Here is a 22247-nt window from a genome sequence, read left to right as displayed (position 1 = left end):
CTACATTTTAATAGAAACAAGACAAAACGGTGGGTGAATTATCGACATTTATGTTAATTCAAATTTTGAACAAACTATAATTATGTGGTTATCACGTTTAACCCTCTGAACGGCCGTACCGAAATTTTTATTTTTCAAGTTATTTTATAAATCAAATGAATCATATGCATTTATGTATTTCTTCTCATATATTGTTCTTATATTTAAAACAAAATATAATATCTACATGTTAACTTATCCACTATGTAACTTAGCCTGACGTAGAACCTTGCGACTTCTCTCAGATTTTAAAACATAAAATAAATATTGAAATGCATTATTTTGAAGATATTAAGATCATAAATGTATCTATGATACGTGATAAAGTTCAATTACTATAATTGAACTAGAGAAGGCTTTAAAATATTTATTAGATCAATATAATACTTATAAAAGTTTTAATGTTTAGTACTAAAATAAGTTTTAGAAATGAACTGACGGATGCAGATATTGTTTTGGATAAAAACAAATAACAATTACTTGTATTAAATTCATTTTATGTACCTAGAAAAATTTTTCTGCTATAATGAGATTTTATAATGAATAAAATAATATTATCAATTATAAAGTAAATGCGATTAAAATAGAAACAGGCATTTTTATTACACTAATGAAATGTGTAATTAAATTTTTTTGTTCAGTTTATTTTCAAAACTTTTTTCCAATTTTATTTCAATATACTTTTAAAACTGTTCTAAATAATTACTGAAAATCAATGCTCACTGTATATTAGAATATTAATATTTTAGCTTCTTAGATCATTACTATTTTTGCTTTTAAATTTCCCACATTTCAGTAATTCTTTTAACAATATTTGTTATCAATTAATTCCTTGCTATTTACATATAAGTAATTCATGAAGAACACTTTCTTTTACACACATACACACACACACACACACACAAAAACCCCTTAAGACTTCTTATCATTTTCTATAATTATTCAATTTTATTTAAAATACTGATGACTTTAATTTTTATCTTTTTTAAAAAACAAGCATTGAATTGAAATGAAAAGATAAAATAAATATATTCGTAAAAGAATCCGTTGAAATTCTTTTTACATTCATCTTGGAAAAATAAAATCGTTCTTGAAAATATTCGCATTTATAAAATATTTTTTTGGAAGAAATAGAAAGTTATCGTTAATGAAAAATAAAGTTTTTTTTAATAATTAAATAATAATTAAAAGCGAAATTTTATTGCTCAGTGTTAAAAAGTTAAAATTTTTTTTTATCCAGTTTCTTTTCACTTTTTATTGGCTTCTAATTAAACACGAAAAACATTCACCCATTTCTTTAATTATGTTCTTAATGAATGTATTTCGAATACTTTTAATCTTCTTTAACCTCAAATTATTGTTTATTTGTAAAAAAGTAACCTCAAAAATTATTCAGTAAAAAAATTTTTTAAAATTATTCATTATATCTATCAATATAATGTTTTATCTGTTATTCATTTGTATTCTGCTCGTGCTTCCATATAAGTACAATATATATGCAAATGTTGGCAACAGTAGATAACTAAATGCAAATTATTCCTATCTGGTGACGATTCAAATATTAGAGATATGCATGCGTTGGTATAAAAAAAACAGCGAGAAAGTTATTAATTTTGATAGTATATCTTGAGAATACGTATGATATAATCGTAAAAAAGGTATTCAACAAGAATTACTCGAATGTTTTTATGAAAATATAAATAAATAAATCCCATTAGATAGAAAATAATATTTAATTTAGTTATAAAGTATATTAATTAATTATTTTCGCTATATCAATATATATAAAATTGATAAAACTATTGGCTCTTATATTAGTAAAGGATTCCTAAAAGAATTTTTAAAAAACATTCTAACTTTTATCTTCCCGGGTCGTTATTATATTATATTATTGATGAAAAACCACATGAGATAAGATATATTTCCAAAATATATGTTCAAATATATTCTTATTTCTTCATGTATGAAATAAACAAAAAGAAAGTACTGTAATTGTCAAACAATTCAAACATAGTGTTTCGAAAATGAAAAAAGAATACACATTTGATACGTTTAGGAAATTCGTATGTCAAAGATTCGGACGTTTAACAAAAACAATATACGTATTTGAAACTCCTTTATTTTCAACCAATTGAAATCAATGTTTAACATAAGAACACAATTTTATGTACAAATTCGCTTGCAAAATTTCACTTTTTAAAAAAAAATTAGGTGCATTTTTGAGTTATCGAATTTACATGTAAGAAAATTTACAGACCGACAGATGGCTACCCCTTGACGGATTAGTTCAAAATTTAATAAACATCTATATTTTAGCTTTCAAATCTATGCATCAATTTTTTTCTAAGGCTTAAAGTCTTTTTGGAATCTTTTACTTGTATTTCGACAAACAGAAAGACTTTCTTAGAATGGTTTCGTTTAACAAATGAAATAAATTGTCAAATTTAGTTTATAAAACATATATCATTGATTTAATTCAATACACTTTGGTGTTATCGTATATGGAGACCGAAAGACAAAGTTCCAAAAATGTATCTTTTGGAGTCAAGAAAGCCTGACACTTGAAATTTGGAAAAAAAATTGAGCTGAAATGTTTTGATAATTACAATATCTTTTCTTTGTATACTTCGTAAACAAACAAAAAAAAATAACAATCAAAATTAGTTTTATAGATATGAAGAAAATTGTGAATAAATCCTTTTCTTTTTCATTCTGCGAAATTTTTTTTTATCTCAACGCTTTTTTGAAGATTTCAAACAAATGATTTATACCTCTGACTATTTTGAGAACATTCGAATAATTGGTAAGATTTCATTACCGATGTAGACATTCAATATCTTTAAAACTTCAATAGGCCTGGCATTTATATTCATTTTAATTTAACGATTATTTCTTGTAAAACTGTATTAGAACTTTGCATTTTGTTATCGTTTTAGCAAATAAATAAATGAAATATAAAGGCAAATTGCTGCTTAAATTTGCAAACATATTTTCCTTGATACTATAGCAACATGTATTAAAATCGTCTGCAGCTGTCACAATCTCTTTCATAAATGATTGATCCTTATATTTTCTATGAAATAATATTTTGCACTTGATTCCAATTTATTTAAATCACTGAGGAATCAATGATATTTTCAGAGACATAATTTCCTTTATAAATAATTTATATATAATTTAAACATATATATATAATTTATATAACTTTTATAATAATAACTTTTACAATTTTAAATATATAACTTTTATATATAATTTAAACAAATATATATAATTTATATAACTTTTATAATAATAACTTTTACAATTTTAAATATATAACTTTTATATATAATTTAAACAAATAAATTTCTGAAAAGAATTTACCGTACTAAATTTAATTCTCATTTTCTTTATATAAAATTATTTGCTCTCAGAATAATGAAGAATTTTGGAATTTAGGATTTCATATAAAGGCTAAGCAATCTTAACTAAGTGGTATTTTCTATTGGCTAACTGCTCAAAGACCAGAATTATGAGTTCTATTAGTTATTTCAAAATTTCCCACGATTCTAAGAAGATTAATGTTTTATTTATTTAATCAACGGAATGCTGACCGATTTTTGAAGTGGAAAAGGAATTTCGTTGAGAATGAGAAGAAGGAAGAGAAGTGAAGAGATGTATAATATTAGATCTACAGAACTGAAGATTGAAAAGAAATTGCTTTACTTCCTTCAACTTAAAGAAATAAAAAGGTGCTTATTAAAATAGATTTTAAACTGAATATATTCAAGAATTTCCTTGTGATTAAACGATTTTAAGAAAAATATGAATGGTTTCGATTAGAAATTCTTCGAAATCCTTTATCTAAACGATTGTGAAACCATATATGTTTTATTTTTCAACAAAACACATATGGAAATTTGCGGATTAAAAGCAAGAATTTCCCAAAGTTTTAAATTTGCTTTAAGTCTATATCTTTTTAGGTAAGTATGCAGGGATATTTCATTCTTAGATTAAAAAATCAGACTGTATATTTATTTTATTTTAATGAAGGAATAATAATGTACTCTACTTATTTTCATTCCTTTAATATAAGTTTTTATGTTTATGCAAAAGCTTCAGGTTTCACCCATTAACAAAATTAATTATTTACAATTATAATCGAATTGAAAATCGCAATTATTGAATTCAAAGTATGTATACTGGTATTTAAATATTTCATAATCTTTCCCTCTATAAATAGGTCAAACCATTTAAATATCTTGCTAAAAAGCTTAAAAAAATATCAAAAAATTAAAGTGTCAAATATTTAACTTCAATTTATAAAAACATGATAGTTATATAAAATATTTAAAATACTAAACTTTTAAAGTCTACATCAGAAAATGACAAATAATGTTCTCCAACATAAAATATTGATTTAGAAATTGTTCATAAGTAATTTTCTTATTTAATAGCGAAACAATTAAATATTGAATATTTATTTTAGAATTGTTTAAAGTTTTTAAAATTTAAAAACTGTCTAAAAGAATATTTTCTTTACTGTTATTCTATGGAAACGAATCACATATTTTATTTTTTTAATTTGAATTCAAAATCATTTTAGTTAAAAAATAAATAATTAATTAAAAGAATAAAACATAATTTTAAAACAGAAAAAGGAATACATTATAGTACAACCATTTATAGAATTAAATAGCAAAAGGAATTCTAGCTGAAATTTTGTATTTTAAGGTAATGATTTCAAAACAGAAAAATGCAGTTATAATTTATGTTAGAATTTCTAAAAATGTAAAGGAAATATTCCTAGTTTTTATTTATATATATATATATATATATATATATATATATATATATATATATATATATATATATATATATATATATATATATATATATATATATATATATATATATATATATATATAATGGTTAATGAAATAGCATTGCTTGCATAATGAAGTAAAGAAACGAAATAAATAATTTAATAGTTCATAATATAAATTTAATTAGATCCAAATGTAATGATAATAAACCATATAATCTAAATCTAAAAAATCTAAGGCTAAAATCATTAGAATCCCTAAGTATATAAATTAATTAATTTTGGTATATAAGTAAAACGAGCAAAATTTTATTTCAATTAATTAATTACAGTTATAATGGGATAAAACGTTATTTAAACTATTTACCAACCAACAAATAATCATTAAAGCTGTCGCAAGTCTGTCATAAAAGTAACTATAAAACTTAAATAAATACGTTATTGGGAATGTTGAAATCTAAAATATTAATTCCTTTTTATATAAAGATTGCATTTAAATAATAATTTATTTTATACCTGATTCTTAACGGTGTGTTTAAAGCTATTAGAAGATGAAAAAAGTATGTTTTCTAGGATTGAAATTCTATTTTTATGAAGCGTGCTTCTAATATCCTCTGTATATTTCCATTCTAACACATGATTTCAGTCGGAAGAAAATTAATATTTGACATAATATGAAATCCAGACGATAATTTTTATCATACGATTTTAAAAAAATCTTCTCAAGTTCAAGCAAATGATTTAAATTAGCAGACGATTTTTATTCAAATTATTTTGTAATAAAATCAGTCATATCTATGCTTCTTCTTTCATTACACATTTCGGTAATACATAAATTATCATCGTTTTCCTTTTTTCTGATTTTTTTTCTAATGTAGAATACACTTTTGATATTTTTCTTAAATTATTAAGGAACTTAGGGCTTCAAAAATCTTAAAATGACTTTTCAGAATTCTTCAAAACAACAAATCACTTTTTTCTTATTACTGGAAAAAACAAAATAATGTTTTGATTTCTAACAATAATTTATTTGAGCAATCGTGAAATGCCTTATCACTAAATTTATCGAAAAGTTATATATATATATATATATATATATATATATATATATATATATATATATATAAATTAGAATCAAAACAAGAGACTTGAAGACATTGCCAGACTAATACTACAAAAAAAATCCTCTAATGTCAGACGATATTGCTTTACAACAATATATGTGAAATGAAGGAAAATAGAATGATTCTCAGAAAGCTAAATTGGAATGTATTGCATCATAAAAGATATAACTAAACAACTTTTCGAAATCTTCCGATCAACATATCTTTTTTTTTTTTTTTTTTGTATTCTGATTTTGCAATAGTTTTCTAGTAAATGAGTTTTTCAAGAATAAAAAAGAAAAAGAAAAAAACCTTTTTCGGATATTTCATGCATAAAATAAGCTATATATAATATAAATAAAATCAGAAAGACATAATTTTCATTTTAATATTTCACACATAATTTAATTGTTAACATCGTAAAATATTTACTTTTTTAGAATCAGATATGAAATCACGATGCACTTGTCTCTAAAATAATGTATCTATTTCATGAAATGAAATCTACATATCTTATGTATTTATTTTATGAATTAGTATTAAGTTTCTTAATGGAAATGAGATTTCATCTTATGCTAAGAATCATAACATTTTAAATTCTAAATAATTACTGAACACTATTAAGCAGAAAGTGAAACTTAGCTACATTCTTTATTTTCTTCAGCACGAACAAGTAAATAATAGTAAATACCCATATCAATTCTTGTTTTATGAAAATCTTTGTTCAGTTTCAAATATAAATACTCTCTTTTCTATTCAAGAAAATAATTAATAATAAATTATTAAGATACTATACATCCTAATATATCGAGTGGTAGATTAATGCAAGCTGAAAATAAAATTGTTTTAAATAATTCTGCTTTCATCAATTTATATTTTAAAAAAAAGCCGAAAATTAAAACCACAGAAAAAAAATAGAATTGGTATTTTTTTTGTCGGAAACACTAAACACATTTGCTTATACATTACTACTATATTCTTGGAATTAAAATATCTTGCAATACGCCATCAAGCCAATCAAATCTTTATAAAGTCCAAGCTCAAAGGAAAATCAAAATAATAATTTACTTTATGATTCTTAAAACTATTCACTCATTTAAAATACCTTCAATAAAATTACTTTTGTCTTCATTCCTTTTCAATGGCTTCAAATATTGTACTGATAATTACTTACTATACAATATATGGAAAAATAAAAAATAGAATTATTAATAAAGGATGATTTTTTTTCTAATTCCTATGTATTTTGACAGCAAGATTGTACTGATTATATAATTGATAAATACTGAAAATATAATTACTTTCAGAAAATTCTATTTGATTTGTTAGGTTTCTGATTCTCACTGGTTCTGCAACTCACTGGTTTTGCTTTCTCTTAAATGTAATATAGAGAAAGTATAGAAATCGTCAAAAAATTCGAACTCGAGTTTCTGATGAATCTCCGCTTTTTAGATCTCCCCGAGTTAAAAAAAAACACTTTTTTGGAAAATGCCTATCTGTATGTCCATGACAAAGATAACTCAAAACAGCTTTGAGCTAGACAAATGAAATTTAATACAAGGTCTTTACATAAAATTGGCAGATTTCTTCCCAATTTTGAGTAAAATATATTCAGAAAAAGTCTGTATGTTGGGCTGTTCGAATATAAATTTACAGCACCTATCAAATTTTCAGACAAATCCAAAAAGGGGTTAACTCTCTGTTGGTGAGCATTTTCAGAAACATGCAAGAGCAATAACTAAAAAAAGCAATGACTTAAAGAACTTAAATTTTAGATGGGATTTTATGGTTTCAAGTGTAGTTTTATGCTATTTTTTTACAATCGGTTTTGAAAAATGTGTCTAAAACACAAATTCGATTTTCAGATACTATTAAAAGCATGCCAGGAATGAATCGTCAAAATACTTGCCAGGGATCACACAATAGATCAGTAAAAATGCTAATTTCACGCCAGAACTTAATATTTTTTTAAAGATCTTACGCCAATGCCATGCCTGGCATAACACATTTATCAGCGAATATGCCAGAAAGTTTTCTTGAGACCGATCCCCCTGGTTTTAAAGTTCACTTTTTTCCTCTATAATTCACGTTCTCTTCCTATAGGGTATTTACGGTATTCTTAATTCACACAAAAGATGGGTTTCTTTTAAAATTGAATTTTGAACCTGGAATCGTCTGCTACTTGTGCGGATTTTATTTCATCTAGAGATTTTACTACTTTCTATGGTAGAAAACTGTAACTGCCAAAAATTACTACACAGTTTGTTACATTTAGCTTGAAAATTTCCTTTGCAGCAGCGTTGATTATAATTCAATTAATTTCATTGTATGGCATAACATTAAAGATCGCAAATCATTGTTTACATTCATTTCATCAGTTGTTTTATTTGCAGAATTACTCTAAATAGTCTCTATAAATTCCCTTTATAGCAGCGTTCATTATAATTCGATTAATTTCATTGCATAACTTTATAGTAAAGATCACAATCATTGTTTTCACAAATTTCATCCAAATTTTTCCTTGAGGAAACTACTTTAAATAGTCTTTTTAACGCAATTTGTATGCAAAAAAACTGATAAGGATTTTAATTTCATTATTTTAGTTGGTGTATTCTTAATCTAATTCAACCGTAAGAGAATGACGCTAGTTGGTTGGAATACGTTATCTGGGCTTCTCCGTCTTCATTATGCAGTAGCAGAAAAACTAGTTTTACAGTATAAGATAAAGGAAATGTAGAGCTTCTAACACTTATGCAGTGAATCGTTGTATTCTGTTCATCATAATTAAAGAGAAATTGCACAATTTTTTCTCCCAGTGGTAGGATTTACATGACCAAGAAGAAAAATAAGCATAATTATAGATACTAATCTTAAGGAAATAAAATATAAAAACTATCTGACTTCTTAAACGGAAAAATACTTAAAATAGGGGGGGGGGGTCCATTGTTCCTATCTTGAGTTCGTCATAATATTTTTCTTTTCTTCTTATTGAAAAAAGAAAACATTAAAAAGGAACACATTACATTGAGTGGTTAATTTAATAGGCCTCTGAAAATTATCATTTGATAAACAGTATAAAAATAAAATATTTGTCATTTCTACATGTCATGTTTTGGCAGTTTATTTATCTGTAAAGTTTTAATTAAGAAATAAGACAAAGTTGTCAAATTTGGATCACAGGGATGTTGGGATAATGTAGGAATGCTTTATAAAAAATAAACATATTTTTGCAATTTATTTATTTTTAAAAAAATGTAATTATTTTTTTGGAAATATATTTTAAAGTAAGAAAGAATAGAATAAAAATTATGAAACTTTTAATGAAGCTGGTCTTTAAATTGAATCACATTTTTTATTGAATTATTTTTTTATGAATTTATGTATGGCTATATCACATATTTATATTTCTTTATCTCCTACTAATATTACAAATAGTCACAGCAATGTATTGTATTTTATTCCATCGCTTGTTTCAGTTCCAATTTTTAAAGACGATTAGTTTTTATAATTTGTTTCTGGACCCTTATCTATAGTTCAAGATAAACAGAATTCGCCAGTTAAATTCAAGCATCTTCTTACAAGCCAGTACGAGGAAATCTTGGTGCATACAGCAAAAAAAAAAAAAAACATATATATATATATATATATATATATATATATTTCAATATTGTTTAGTATAAAAATCAGTGTAAATTGCAGCTGCAGAAGTTTGGCATGGCAATTTATAATGAATCTTAGATATTGCTTCCTAGAAAGGTTAGTTCTATAGTACAAAAGAAAGTGTTACATTTCTTCTTAATGGATGATTGATGGACATTGATTGATCTCCGATTCCCTTACATTTCGGCAACAAATTTGGTGGCTTTATCGACAACTGTTCTTGGCTTTGGATCTATAATATCCAGGACTTACGCTCCCTTTCTCAGTTTAGAACCAAGATCTAGAGATTCTTCTGGATAATTCCATACTGTTCTATGCGATACTGTCTCACGATGATTCTACTTTGGAATATTAATCACAGAAGTACCTCTCTATTGTTCTCTCTCAATGCTATTTGTTTCTTATTTAATGATATATGTTCTGCTTGCGTTGTTAATGTTTACATGTATTATAATTTGTGTACATATGGGCTGCGTTTTTGATACCTAAATTTGATGCTTTTAAAATTTTTGTTCAATAAAGAGTTATAGAATTTGTAGAATGTACTTTATCCAACATATTGGTATTTTCTTAATATATACCCATCGGAAGATATTCATACTAAGGACAATACTCATTCGTGTTCCTAAAATACTAACTTATCTCAAAACCCCAAATGTAATAGAAACACCAACGCTAAAATCACATCTGTTATAGAAGAATTCTTAGTTTGAAACAAAAGAGAGAATTGTAAATATTAATATGAGTTTAAGTGAAAAATATTTGTGAATATTTGAGTGACCAGCAAATGTTGTATTAAATTGAGCCATTAGAGAGGCAGAAAATGATCATCCATTTGAACAAAATTTCAAATGCGTTCTTAGATTCACTGCAATTGTCGTATCACTTTCAAATGCACTTAAAAACGATGATTTATCGAGAAATTATAAAATAACAAAATCAAAGTTGTTTTATGTTGAATGGTTTTAAGATAATCAATACAGTTCAAAACAATCGTCTGATTTATCAGTGTCTGTATTTCTCTTCTAAATAAATATAAAAATAAAGTCAATGTGAGTGGTCTTACGGAAACTATTTCGTACGCTCTCTTCCGAACATGTTATTTCCCTCTCCCGTTAAAATTTTACGCCTTGTCGAAAACACTGAACCCCAAGTGTGCACAGAAACACTTATTTTCTCCTACGCATGAAAGATTTGTGCTGCATAGAATAGTAAATAAAACCGAATGTGCATTTTGGAAGTATTCTTTTTCAACAGATTGGAACAAAAAATTGACACAGTCCTACAGTTCTTGTAGAATGATTCCTTATCATTTTTATCTTAATCATTATGTTCTTAACTATGAAACAAAGTTCACTTAAATGTAAAAAACCAAAACTCTATGATGAATTTCTTTCAAATTAAGGTGTACGTACACACTAGAAGATTTTTTTTAAATTTTAACTTTAAAACTCCAGTTTTTTCACAGTAGGTCATTAATATATGTTTAAACTCATTTCAGTGAGAAAAAACTATATTACACTCATTATTAATTAATTAAATAATATTTAATGAGATAATTAGCATTTTTTTGAAACATGATATCTTAAATTCTAATTTGTACAGACACACAATTCTAGTTAGAAATGATGCCTAATATTAATCTTTATGTTGTCTGCCTCAATCAAGTTATAAAAATATATAGTTTTTTTTAACAATTTTTTCATCAACGATAAATAGAAAAAGCGAGATTTTTTCTGTAATTTTAACATTTTAATAGCTATTAAAAATTTTCTTCTATAAATATAACTTTGATTGAGGCACAACACATCCGCTATTTCATACAGATTATTTTGATATATAAATAATTGTATTTGGTTCATTTCTTGTTCAGTTATGATTGTTTGAATGAAGCAACATAGTGGGAAAATGCCATTCTTTATAAAATGAGTTTAAAAAAATCGTAACTAGAGTTTCTAATGAAAGCACCTCAAGAAAAATAATTATAACTCGAGAAATATTTCGAATATTGACATCATCTTGGTATCGTTTGAAAGCTAAAGGATCAGAGAACATTATTAAGCAATAAAAAAATATTCGATATTTTGAACGATTTTCAAAGAGTGTGTATATACACCTTAATCATCGTAATTTCTTTAATGTTACATTACTTGATTCAAAATACATGATATATAGGTAGCCACAAAAGATTTTCAAAGCCTATGATGTAACAATATCCAACAACGTGAGTAGGATCATTTTTCGAAAATTAAACTACGATCCAATAGATTAGAGAATTTCGGACTCCAAAAATAAAAAGTATCTGCTGGCATCTTATTGTTCTATTTTATTTCTAACACTTTAGAGTAAACGCATTGCCACTAATAAATCACTGACTTGTTCCATTTTGCCACGGTGTAATGCATAATTAAAGATAACACACCTCTGTTTGTTTTCTGCGTCATCCTAAGCATTTTATTTTTTCATTATCTTTCCAACGATCTTGTAGACTCGAAATCATCAGAAAAAAAGGTGCTTTCATAACTAGTGTTATGAAGAAAAGCTCTTAATAACATGAAACAGCAAAGTACTAGAGTAAGTTATCTTGAAAAGCCTTTCTTGAATATTCTCTGTTGAATGTGCTATCCATCCTTCACTTCCTTCCCTTTATTATATGAAATTTTGGAAACTAAGCAAGACTTTAATACCCATGATTATTCATATTTTGATTTTATCAAGAGATATATAAAAAGAGAAAGTATTGTAGTCATCAAAAATTCCAAATGAGATTATGACAAATCTCTATATTCCATGCCACCATGAAACCGAGAAATACATTTTCGGAATCAAGTCTATCTGTCTGTGATTACAATTTCTCAAAAATGCTATGAGCGACGCGGATGAAATTTGGTATGTAAACACAAAGATTGTAAATTTTTATTAAGTTTGAAATGAAATCCAGTTATATGACTCCGTTTTTCCGAAAAAAGTTCGAAAATAGTTATATTTTTGAATATTTGCATAAAAGGGATTAAAAAAATTTATGAAACAAAATTAGGCCAATTAAGTAGCAAAATATTTTATAAAAAAAAGGGCATTTTTTGGCTAAAAAGAGGTTTAAAGCTTTTAAGAGTTTTTTTTAGCTAAAAAGAGTTTTTAGGTTAGAGATTTATCAAATGATTTCCTTAAAATTTTGCAGATGGCTTAAGAATATTATCTAGTTCTTGGAACTAAAAAATAAGCTGCATTTTCATCCATTCTTTAAAAATTGGGGATAATAAAAATTGAGATAAAAATTGGGGATAAAATTGGGGATAATAAAAATTGAGATAAAAATTGGGGATAATAAAAATTGGGATAAAATTTAAGGATAAAATTGGGAATAATAAAAATTGAGATAAAAATTTGGGATAAAATTGGGGATAATAAAAATTGGGATAAAAAGTATGGATAAAATTGGGGATAATAAAAATAGGGATAAAAATTGGAGATAAAATTGGGGATAGTGAAAATTGGGATGAAATTGGGATAAAAATTGGGGACTGATAAATAACAAGACATTTTCAAATTTTTTCACATTGAGAAGCACTAAAACACCTATAAAATATTTCTAAATGAATAGATTATTTATTCTCTTCTTCAGAAATTACAAAACATAATAAAAAACCTTTATTCAAAATTTGAACAAAAAATGCGAGCTAGATTATAATTTATAAGATTCTTCGTAAGAAAATTCTGTCAAAGAAAAGTATTTGAGAAAATGGTATTAAAGGATGTAAAATAGCTTTGAAGTTTATGCAAATGAAAAGAAAAGTGGTGAAATCACTATTCCTTACATTACTGTTATTCATTGAAAATAATTTGTTTCCATTAAAGACACGACGACAATCCAATTCATTGCAAAATTATATTAAATTTGGAACATTTTTGGAGTATCTGCGCTTAGATATAATGTAAATTTTAGATATTTTTTGCAATTAAGAATGAAATGAAATCATTTAACTCGAAGCTGGATTCTCCGTAAAGGTGAACACGGGTACAAGATTATCGCAACATAATGGGTAAATCAGAAACTTAATAAATTGCTCAAAAGAAACGAAATAGTGGCTTCTGGAATACCAGGTAAAATTCAAGCAGCATGCATGTCAAGATGCGATTCTGTAAGGTGAATGTATAGAATATTTCCACTTCATATCCTTCCCATAGAAGAAAAATTCGAAGAATTTCCAGAGTAACGAGGAGCTTCAAAGAATAATTAAGGTCCCTTTCAAATCAATGGTGATAACATTCTCCGAAAAGGGGGGGGGGGTCGGAAATGTGGTCCACGGGTACGACACGTGCCTGTATTTCAAGTACGAAACAGTGGTTTCTGGAATACCAGGCAAGCAACATGCATGTCAAGATGCGACTCTGTAAGGTGAATGTTTAGATATTTCTACTTCATATCCTTCACACAGAAGAAAAATTCGAAGAATTTCCAGAGTAACGAGGAGTTTCAAAGGATCATTAAGGTCCAATTCAAATCATTGGTGGTAACCTTCTCCGAAAAGGAGGGGGGAGGTCGGAAATGTGTCCCACGGGTACGACATGTGCCTGTATTTCCGGTATGACACGTGCCTGAAATATTTTATATTTGTTTTTACTTCATCTTCTTTCAATAGAAGAAAAATTCGAAGAATTTCCAGAGTAATGAGGAGTTTCAAAAGATCATTAAGGCCCATTTCAAATCAATGGTGGCAACATTCTCCGAAAAGGGGGGGGGGTCGGAAGGGATTAAGGATATCTAAGGATGTTAAATAGCTTTGAAGTGTGTGTTAATGAAAAGAAAAATTGTGAAATCACTATTCCTTGTATTACTCATTGAAAGTAATTTGTTGCCATTCAAGACACGACGACAATCAAATTGTACATCAGTGTACTATTGCACATCAGTTCCATGTAAGTCGTTATCTGGCATGAAAAGTGTATTAGAGAGTAAGCCTGAAAGTTTTAAAGAGGCCATTTTCGCAGGTTTACTATTTTATTTCTACGAAAATGTTATAATTTAAAATGCATATTTGTTTGTTTTTAAATTTAGAAACTTCTTGCAGGAGAAAAAAATCATCATTTCTCAATGATTTATTTATCATGCTAATTATTTTCTGACTGTACAAATAAAATCAGATAATGTTAGAAGTTAAAATTAATTAGTAACACACGAGTGGATCAAAAATCTTATTGAAATACCAATTACAAATCGATTATCATTAATATAAAAACTAAAAATCGATTATCGAATATTAATTGATTTATAGAACTAAGTTTCGTCTGTCACCCTAAGTTAGTGAACATTAAAAAAAATATGAAAAAATTACAAAGTACCCCACATAGTGTCTTCAAATAAAATAACCACAAAAAAAACATAATTCATAAAACTATGCAAGTATATTTAGATATAATACGGGGCTGCTCCATTAAAGTGTAAGTACACAGTAGAAGATTTTTTTTTTAATTTTAACTTTAAAAATCCAATTTTTTTACAGTAGGTCATTAATATATGTTTAAACTCATTTCAGTGAGAAAAAACCATATTACACTAATTATTAATTCATTAATATTTAATGAGCTAATTAGCCTATTTTTTGAAACATGATATCTTAAATTCTAATTTGTACAGACACACAATTCTAGTTAGAAATGATGCCTAATATTAATCTTTATGTTGTCTGCCTCAATCAAGTTATAAAAATATATAGTTTTTTTTTAACAATTTTTTCATCAACGATAAATAGAAAAAGCGAGATTTTTTCTGTAATTTTAACATTTTAATAGCTATTAAAAATTTTCTTCTATAAATATAATTTTGATTGAGGCACAAAACATCCGCTATTTCATACAGATTATTTTGATATATAAATAATTGTATTTGGTTCATTTCTTATTGAGTTATGATTGTTTGAATGAAGTAACATAGTGGACAAATATTATTCTTCATAAAATGAGTTTTAAAAAAACCGTAACTAGAATTTTTAATGAAAGCACCTCAAAAAAAATAATTATAACTCGAGAAATATTTCGAATAATGACAACCTCTTGGTATCGTTTGAAAGCTAAAGAATTAGAAAATATTATTAAGCAATAAAAAAATATTCGATATTTTGAACGATTTTCGAAGTTTCAAGTGTGTGCATACTCCTTAAAGTCTGCGCTTTAGATGCTGAAATTGTGCACAAAATCTAATTTTTCCAAGTTGTTGCGTTTTTGAATGACATGTTTACATGCAAGGAAAGACTGAGAACAATTGATGGCCATTTCCAAGATTGATTTCATTCAAAATGCGGTACATAATCTTCGGTTTAGATGCAGTACTCTGCATAAAGTTTAAAACCTTTAAGTTTTCGAATTATAGCGCTCATTTTTGCTCAAACAGACATATTTTGAGATAAAAGATTCTGTTTATGAATGAGGGTAATGGACAATAGATGACCATTCCTCAGATGGACTTAATTGAATATGTATTACACATATACTTTCAGGTTGTAAATTCTGTACCAAGTTTTATGTATCTAGCTCGTTTTGTTTTCTAGTTACTGTACTCACTTTTGCTAAAACAGACAGAATTTCTGTGAATAGAGTTTGCTCATGAATGAAGTTAATGAAGGAATGTAGGGAAGGAAGTGATTGTCTTTCTTTAAATGGATTTAATTCAAAAGATAGTACACATCGATGGTTAAGATACTAAATTCTGTACAATGTCCTTTGTGCCCAGCTGCTTAAGTTTTCGAATTGTAGCGCTCATTTTTTCTCAGATATACATATTTTGAGATAAAAGATTTTGTTAATGAATAAAAGTAATGAGCAATAAATAGTCATTCTTTAAATAGATTTAATTTAATAAATGGTATACATATACGGTTTAGATGCTAAACTCTGTATCAAATCTTCTGTGCCTAGCCCATTTTTTTACATATCACGCTCATATTTGGTCATATAGACAGATTTTCTGGGAAAAGATTTTGTTCATGAATGAAGGAAGTGATGGTCATTCTTTAGATGAATTTAATTCAAAATGTAGTACACATCTACGGTTAAGATACTAAACTCAATACCAAGTTTTAAGTATCAAGGCCTCTACGTTTTTTAATTATCACTCTCACTTTTGATCAGACAGACAGAATTTTTGGGAATAGATTGTGTTCATAAATGAAGGTAATGAACAATAGATGGTCATTCCTTACATGGATTTCATTCAATAAATGGTACACATATACGTTAAGATACTAAACTCTGCACCAAGTCTTATGTATCTAGCTCGTTTTGTTTTCTAGTTATAGCGCTCACTTTTGCTCAGATAGACATACTTTTTGGGAATAGACTTTGCTCATGAATGAAGGCAATGAACAATAGATGGCCACTCCTTAGATGGATGTAATTCAATTAGTGGTAAACATATACGTTAAGATACTAAACTCTGTACTAAATTTTATGTATCTAGCATTTTTTTGTTTTCTAATTATCGCGCTCACTTTTGCTCAGATAGACAGACTTTATGGGCATAGAATTTGTTCATCAATGAAAGCAATGAACAATAGATGGTCGTTTCTTAGATGGATTTCATTCGCTTAGTGGTACACATATACGTTAAGATACTAAACTCTGTACCAAAGTTTATATATCTTGCCCTCTAAGTTTTCTAGTATTCAAGCTCATTTTTGCTCAGACAGACAGAATTTCTGTGAACAGACTTTGTTCATGAATGAAGGTAATGAACATAAGATGATCATTCCTCGGATGGATTTAATTCAATATGCGGTACATTTAAACGAATTAGATCCTATACTCTGTACCAAATCTTATCTAGCCCTTTACGTTTTTTTAATTACTCAATTTTCTCAGACAGACATAATTTCTGGGAATAGATTGTGTTCATAATTTGATGGAAATCTACGGATTGGGTTCAAAGTTCACATACAAAATATTCATCCATTGGGCTCGAAGCAATTTTAAGCACCTTGTTCATAGATAAAATAATCAGAATTGCGTTTTTTGTGTTCAAAGTTATTTTAAACATGGAGATTCTAGAAAATCTCAACACCAAATATTTTGACTATTGCAGTACTTTTCCTTTCTTAAGTTCGCGAAGAAGAAATTGAAAATTTGAGCGTTATGCAGGTGGAAGTGAAAGGTTTTTAAAGAAAGTTAAAATAACTGTTTTATAATTGCCTATACAATTTCATTTGCACTTCGTGGGAACTGATAACAGAAAATGAAATAAAATATTAATGAAAATAAATAAGTGACTATATTAATAATATATTTTGAAAATTTCTTTTTTCAAACACAAGAATGTGAGAGTTTTGTTCAATTTGAAACGACAAATCAACAACAGTGTAATACAGATAATTAAAAAGCCATCTATAGAACATAGAATAATATATTTGAACAAACAATTTTTTTCCAAACACAAGAATGTGTTCAATTGGAAAGGGCAAATAAACAACAGTGGATTCAAGATAATTAATAAGGAATCTATAGAAGGTAGAATAATATATTTTGAACAAAACAAGTTTTTTCCAAACACAAGAATGTGTTCAATTGGAAAGGGAGAATAAACAACAGTGGACTCAAGATAATTAAAAAGGAATCTACAGAAGGTAAAATAATAGATTTTGAACAAAGCAATTTTTTTCCAAACACAAGAATGTGTTCAACTGGAAAGGGCAAATAAACAACAGTGGACTCAAGATAATTAACAAGGAATCTATAGAAGGTAGAATAATATATTTTGAACAAAACAAGTTTTTTGCAAACACAAGAATGTGTTCAATTGGAAAGGGAAAATAAACAACAGTGGACTCAAGATAATTAAAAAGGAATCTACAGAAGGTAAAATAATATATTTTGAACAAAACATTTTTTTTTTCCAAACACAAGAATGTGTTCAACTGGAAAGGGCAAATAAACAACAGTGGACTCAAGATAATTAAAAAGGAATCTACAGAAGGTAAAATAATATATTTTGAACAAAACAATTTTTTTCCAAACACAAGAATGTGTTCAACTGGAAAGGGCAAATAAACAACAGTGGACTCAAGATAATTAAAAAGGAATCTACAGAAGGTAGAATAATATATTTTGAACGAAACAAGTTTTTTTCAAACACAAGAATATAAGGTTTCTATTCAATTGGAAAGGGCAAATCAACAACAGCATATTCAAGATAATTAAAAATGAATCTACAGAAGGTAGAATAATTTTTTAAGAACAAGTGAACCAGTAAAGAATGATTGAAGAAATAAAATAAAATAAAGGATTCTATTCATTTAAAATTTAACAAGGAAAATAATTTTTACAATCATACGAAATGGATATACTATTTCTCTCTTTAATTCGACAAAACAAATTAATTACTGCGTAATATAGATGATAAGAAAAACAAGGAAGAATGAAGTATTAAAATGAAACGAAACAGAAAATTATTATTTGAATTATTGTACATAGTTACGTATTGGAAAAACAAGTACATATATTTTAAACGTGAGCGCTTTAATGATATCACTTTACGCCGTCTGTAAAGTGTTCTAAGAGGACAAAAAATATCCATTATGAAATTAATATTTTGATCTGAATGTAAAATTATTTGGTCAATTTTTTTTTTGTGTGTGTGTAATTATTATTATTCATCAATACGCTGGATAAAAATTTAAAACTAGAGAAAGAATTCTTCAGAGACTATTATTTAAAAACCATCCAACTTTAATGTAACATAATTAGTTGGGTCATTTAGACAAACTATATTATAAATTTATTTGTACTTCAGTTTTTCTTATAATGCTAAAGCTAATCCATATTTTCAACAATACAGAAAATGAAGCTTTATTTTTCAAGAATCAGCTTAAATAGTGATTTCGAATTCTTTCGTTTTATACATAATTCTGCATGTATAAAATGTAATTATATATTTTTAATATACAATTATCCTCTAAGTTATTGTCAGAAATATTTTGATTAATTTGCAGCTCATATTATTACTTCACAGATTTAAAGGGAATACACAATTTTAAGCTAAAATATATAAAATAAAAAAGAATAAGTGATTTCTAAAGGGTATAAATTTCAAAGTTGTTAAAAAATTTAAATTCATAAAGAAAAATATAACATTTGATTTAATCTGTAATAAATAATCTTGGATAAAATTTCTGTGGCAAAAAGAATTTGTATATATATTCTATTCTATTTTTTTTATGAAATGCTGTCATTAAATTTATTTTATTTGCCTTATATTTTAGGTGATCTTATTCAATAATTTTATTAGGTATCAAAATAAAATAAGTAGATAAAAGTTTAAAAAAAATATTTTTATCGGCTTTTATTCAAACATTTAATACCTTCATAAAATCTTATTTTAATCAGTTAAGTTTCATTATTTTTATATAAAATTGAAGATCACTTTGTAAAGCAAACTAGACATATATAAATTATATTTTCATTACGGATTATTAAAGTTATCGAGACATCTAGCAATAATTATGCACGCCTTTCTAACTTTTAATTTTAGTGTCTGGAAAAACGCCCCCACACAAAAGCTAATATTTTCAATTCGGCTCGAGCATAATAAATAGTTAACTTAATAGAGCATAACAAAAGTTTTAGCAAATATTTAATCAATCCTTCTTATACTTTCAATTCCTATGCTCATTTCTAATTATCGTTTTTTTTTGCAAAAGAGCAATAAAGAGTTTGCACAAATTTCCAATCAACAAATAAAACTGAGTACCGGCTTGTATAGAAATGGTAGTTACAATATGAGAAAAGTTTAAAATAAAGTAGAAATTAAACAATTAAAAACATTTTAATGAAATTTCGCAAAGAAAAGTTGTTCAACTAATGGATAATTCATTTATTTTAGCTATTCGACGCAGACAACATTTTTGCTAATATTCGAAATTAAAGCATCTGATTTTCATATGAGTTACAAACTAATTCTTTAATAATAGAACTGCTTGCTTTTTTTTATAAAATAATGCTCATTCGATAGTTCAAAACCACTCTAAACGATATTATAAGAATAAATTAACAGAAAATCGAATTAATTTTAATTAGAAGTAAAGAAATGATATTTTGAACGTATATATAAAACAAATATTGATTTAATAGAAAATTACAATATAAGTAAAACAATCATTACATATTAAAATTTATACATTTATTAAATTTATCAAACTTATTTAATAATTATCCAAAATTTTCTTATAATTTTCATTATTAATTTTTTGTCATAAAAGTTAAATATAAAGAAACATTCTCGTTTGGAACTTAAAGGGCATATTTGGCAGTTTGCAAAATTATTTTCAAAAACCTTTTACAACAAATGTTGAAATTAATTTGAAATAAAGGCGTATATTCACTGTCACATGTAATACATACTAGAAGATTGCAATTAAAAACAAAGTTAGAAACTTAAAACGCCCAGAATAAAATTATTAAATGTCAATAAATTAGCTATCTGTACAAAAACCTCTTATATATTTATATTTTCGTTTCTTGTGTATTTTCCGCACGAATTTAAGCATAAAAATTACCTCTACTTATTAAAATAAAATACGCCACTGTCTAATAGTTCATGCAGAAAAAAAACTCTTAGAAACACACGGATAATTTGCCATACGGTAAAATCATCTTGCATAACTTATTTTTTTAGTATATTTTATTATTAAGTAAAATTTTCATTACTATATGGAATTTTGAGTGCTGCTTTTTGCATATAAAATTAACAATTAATATTACATTTTCAGATGAAGTAACCATGAAAACAGTGAAAAAGTTAGAAAAATAAATACATTCTTCCTTTTATTTAAACTTTTACTGCATTCATTGTCTAAGAGATCAAGAAAATAAAAATCGGTGTCATTTATCGTTGGTACAAATGGAAACTTATATAAACTATTAAATTCATTCCATATTTAAAAATTAAAATACTATAACTATCTGATATTATTTATCTCTTTTTAGCTGCCTTGATGAAACTTTTCATATTGGATTTCCCATATAAAACCAGAAATTAAAATTAAAGCGAAAAAAAAAAAAACACGACTATATCGTCAGGGGGAGAGGGGGGCAAAAACAGTGACAGTCGAAAACGCATGGAAAGACGAATGACATTCAACTTACCGCCATAACTCTTCACTACATCCATTCCAATCATGTGGCATTCAGAAGATTTTCACAAGACTCGAAAAGTGGTTTCAGCTGCCAGCATTTAAAAATACGACTCGAATGTCACATATGGCGACATTTCGCCGCTCAACGCTTTTACAAACTTCAACGCTGACTGTGAAACGCTGGATAAATTCGCTCTCTGCCGGCTAGATTTACGGTTCACTCTTATCACGCGCCGTGGAATGTTGGAATCTGTTCTCCTAAACCAGAAAGCACGCTAGCTCCCCCCTTTACAGCCGGGTTCTTTCCCTAGTCCACCAATCAGGAGGCTCCGAGATTCTCTCAGTGGAAATTCTTTCCCGCCGCGCGCACTCACACCATCCATCTCTTACTCGGTCTGTTGCGTCTATCGATGAAGCCGTGAATCGAATAATCGATTAGACGAAGAAGGCGATATGATAGCGCGCACTTTCAACGTTTTGTTTTGGAAAACAAAAAACTCGAATCGCCTGTGAAAATGC

General features: G+C 26.7%; 1 protein-coding gene across 1 annotated transcript in view; it reads right to left on the bottom strand.

Moving 5' to 3' along the window:
- Positions 1 to 21937, bottom strand: part of LOC129975711 (glutamate-gated chloride channel-like) — a 525971-nt gene extending 504034 nt beyond the window's left edge. The window contains exon 1 of the mRNA XM_056088870.1: positions 21739 to 21937. The gene's annotated coding sequence lies outside the window, so the exon portion shown is untranslated. The remainder of the gene's footprint in view (positions 1 to 21738) is intronic.
- Positions 21938 to 22247: the final 310 nt, after the last annotated feature.

The sequence above is a fragment of the Argiope bruennichi genome, chromosome 7 (assembly GCF_947563725.1).
Source record: "Argiope bruennichi chromosome 7, qqArgBrue1.1, whole genome shotgun sequence".
Taxonomy (NCBI): domain Eukaryota; kingdom Metazoa; phylum Arthropoda; class Arachnida; order Araneae; family Araneidae; genus Argiope; species Argiope bruennichi.
The sequence above is the reverse complement of the archived record's forward strand: the minus strand, read 5'-3'. Positions and strand labels throughout refer to the sequence as shown.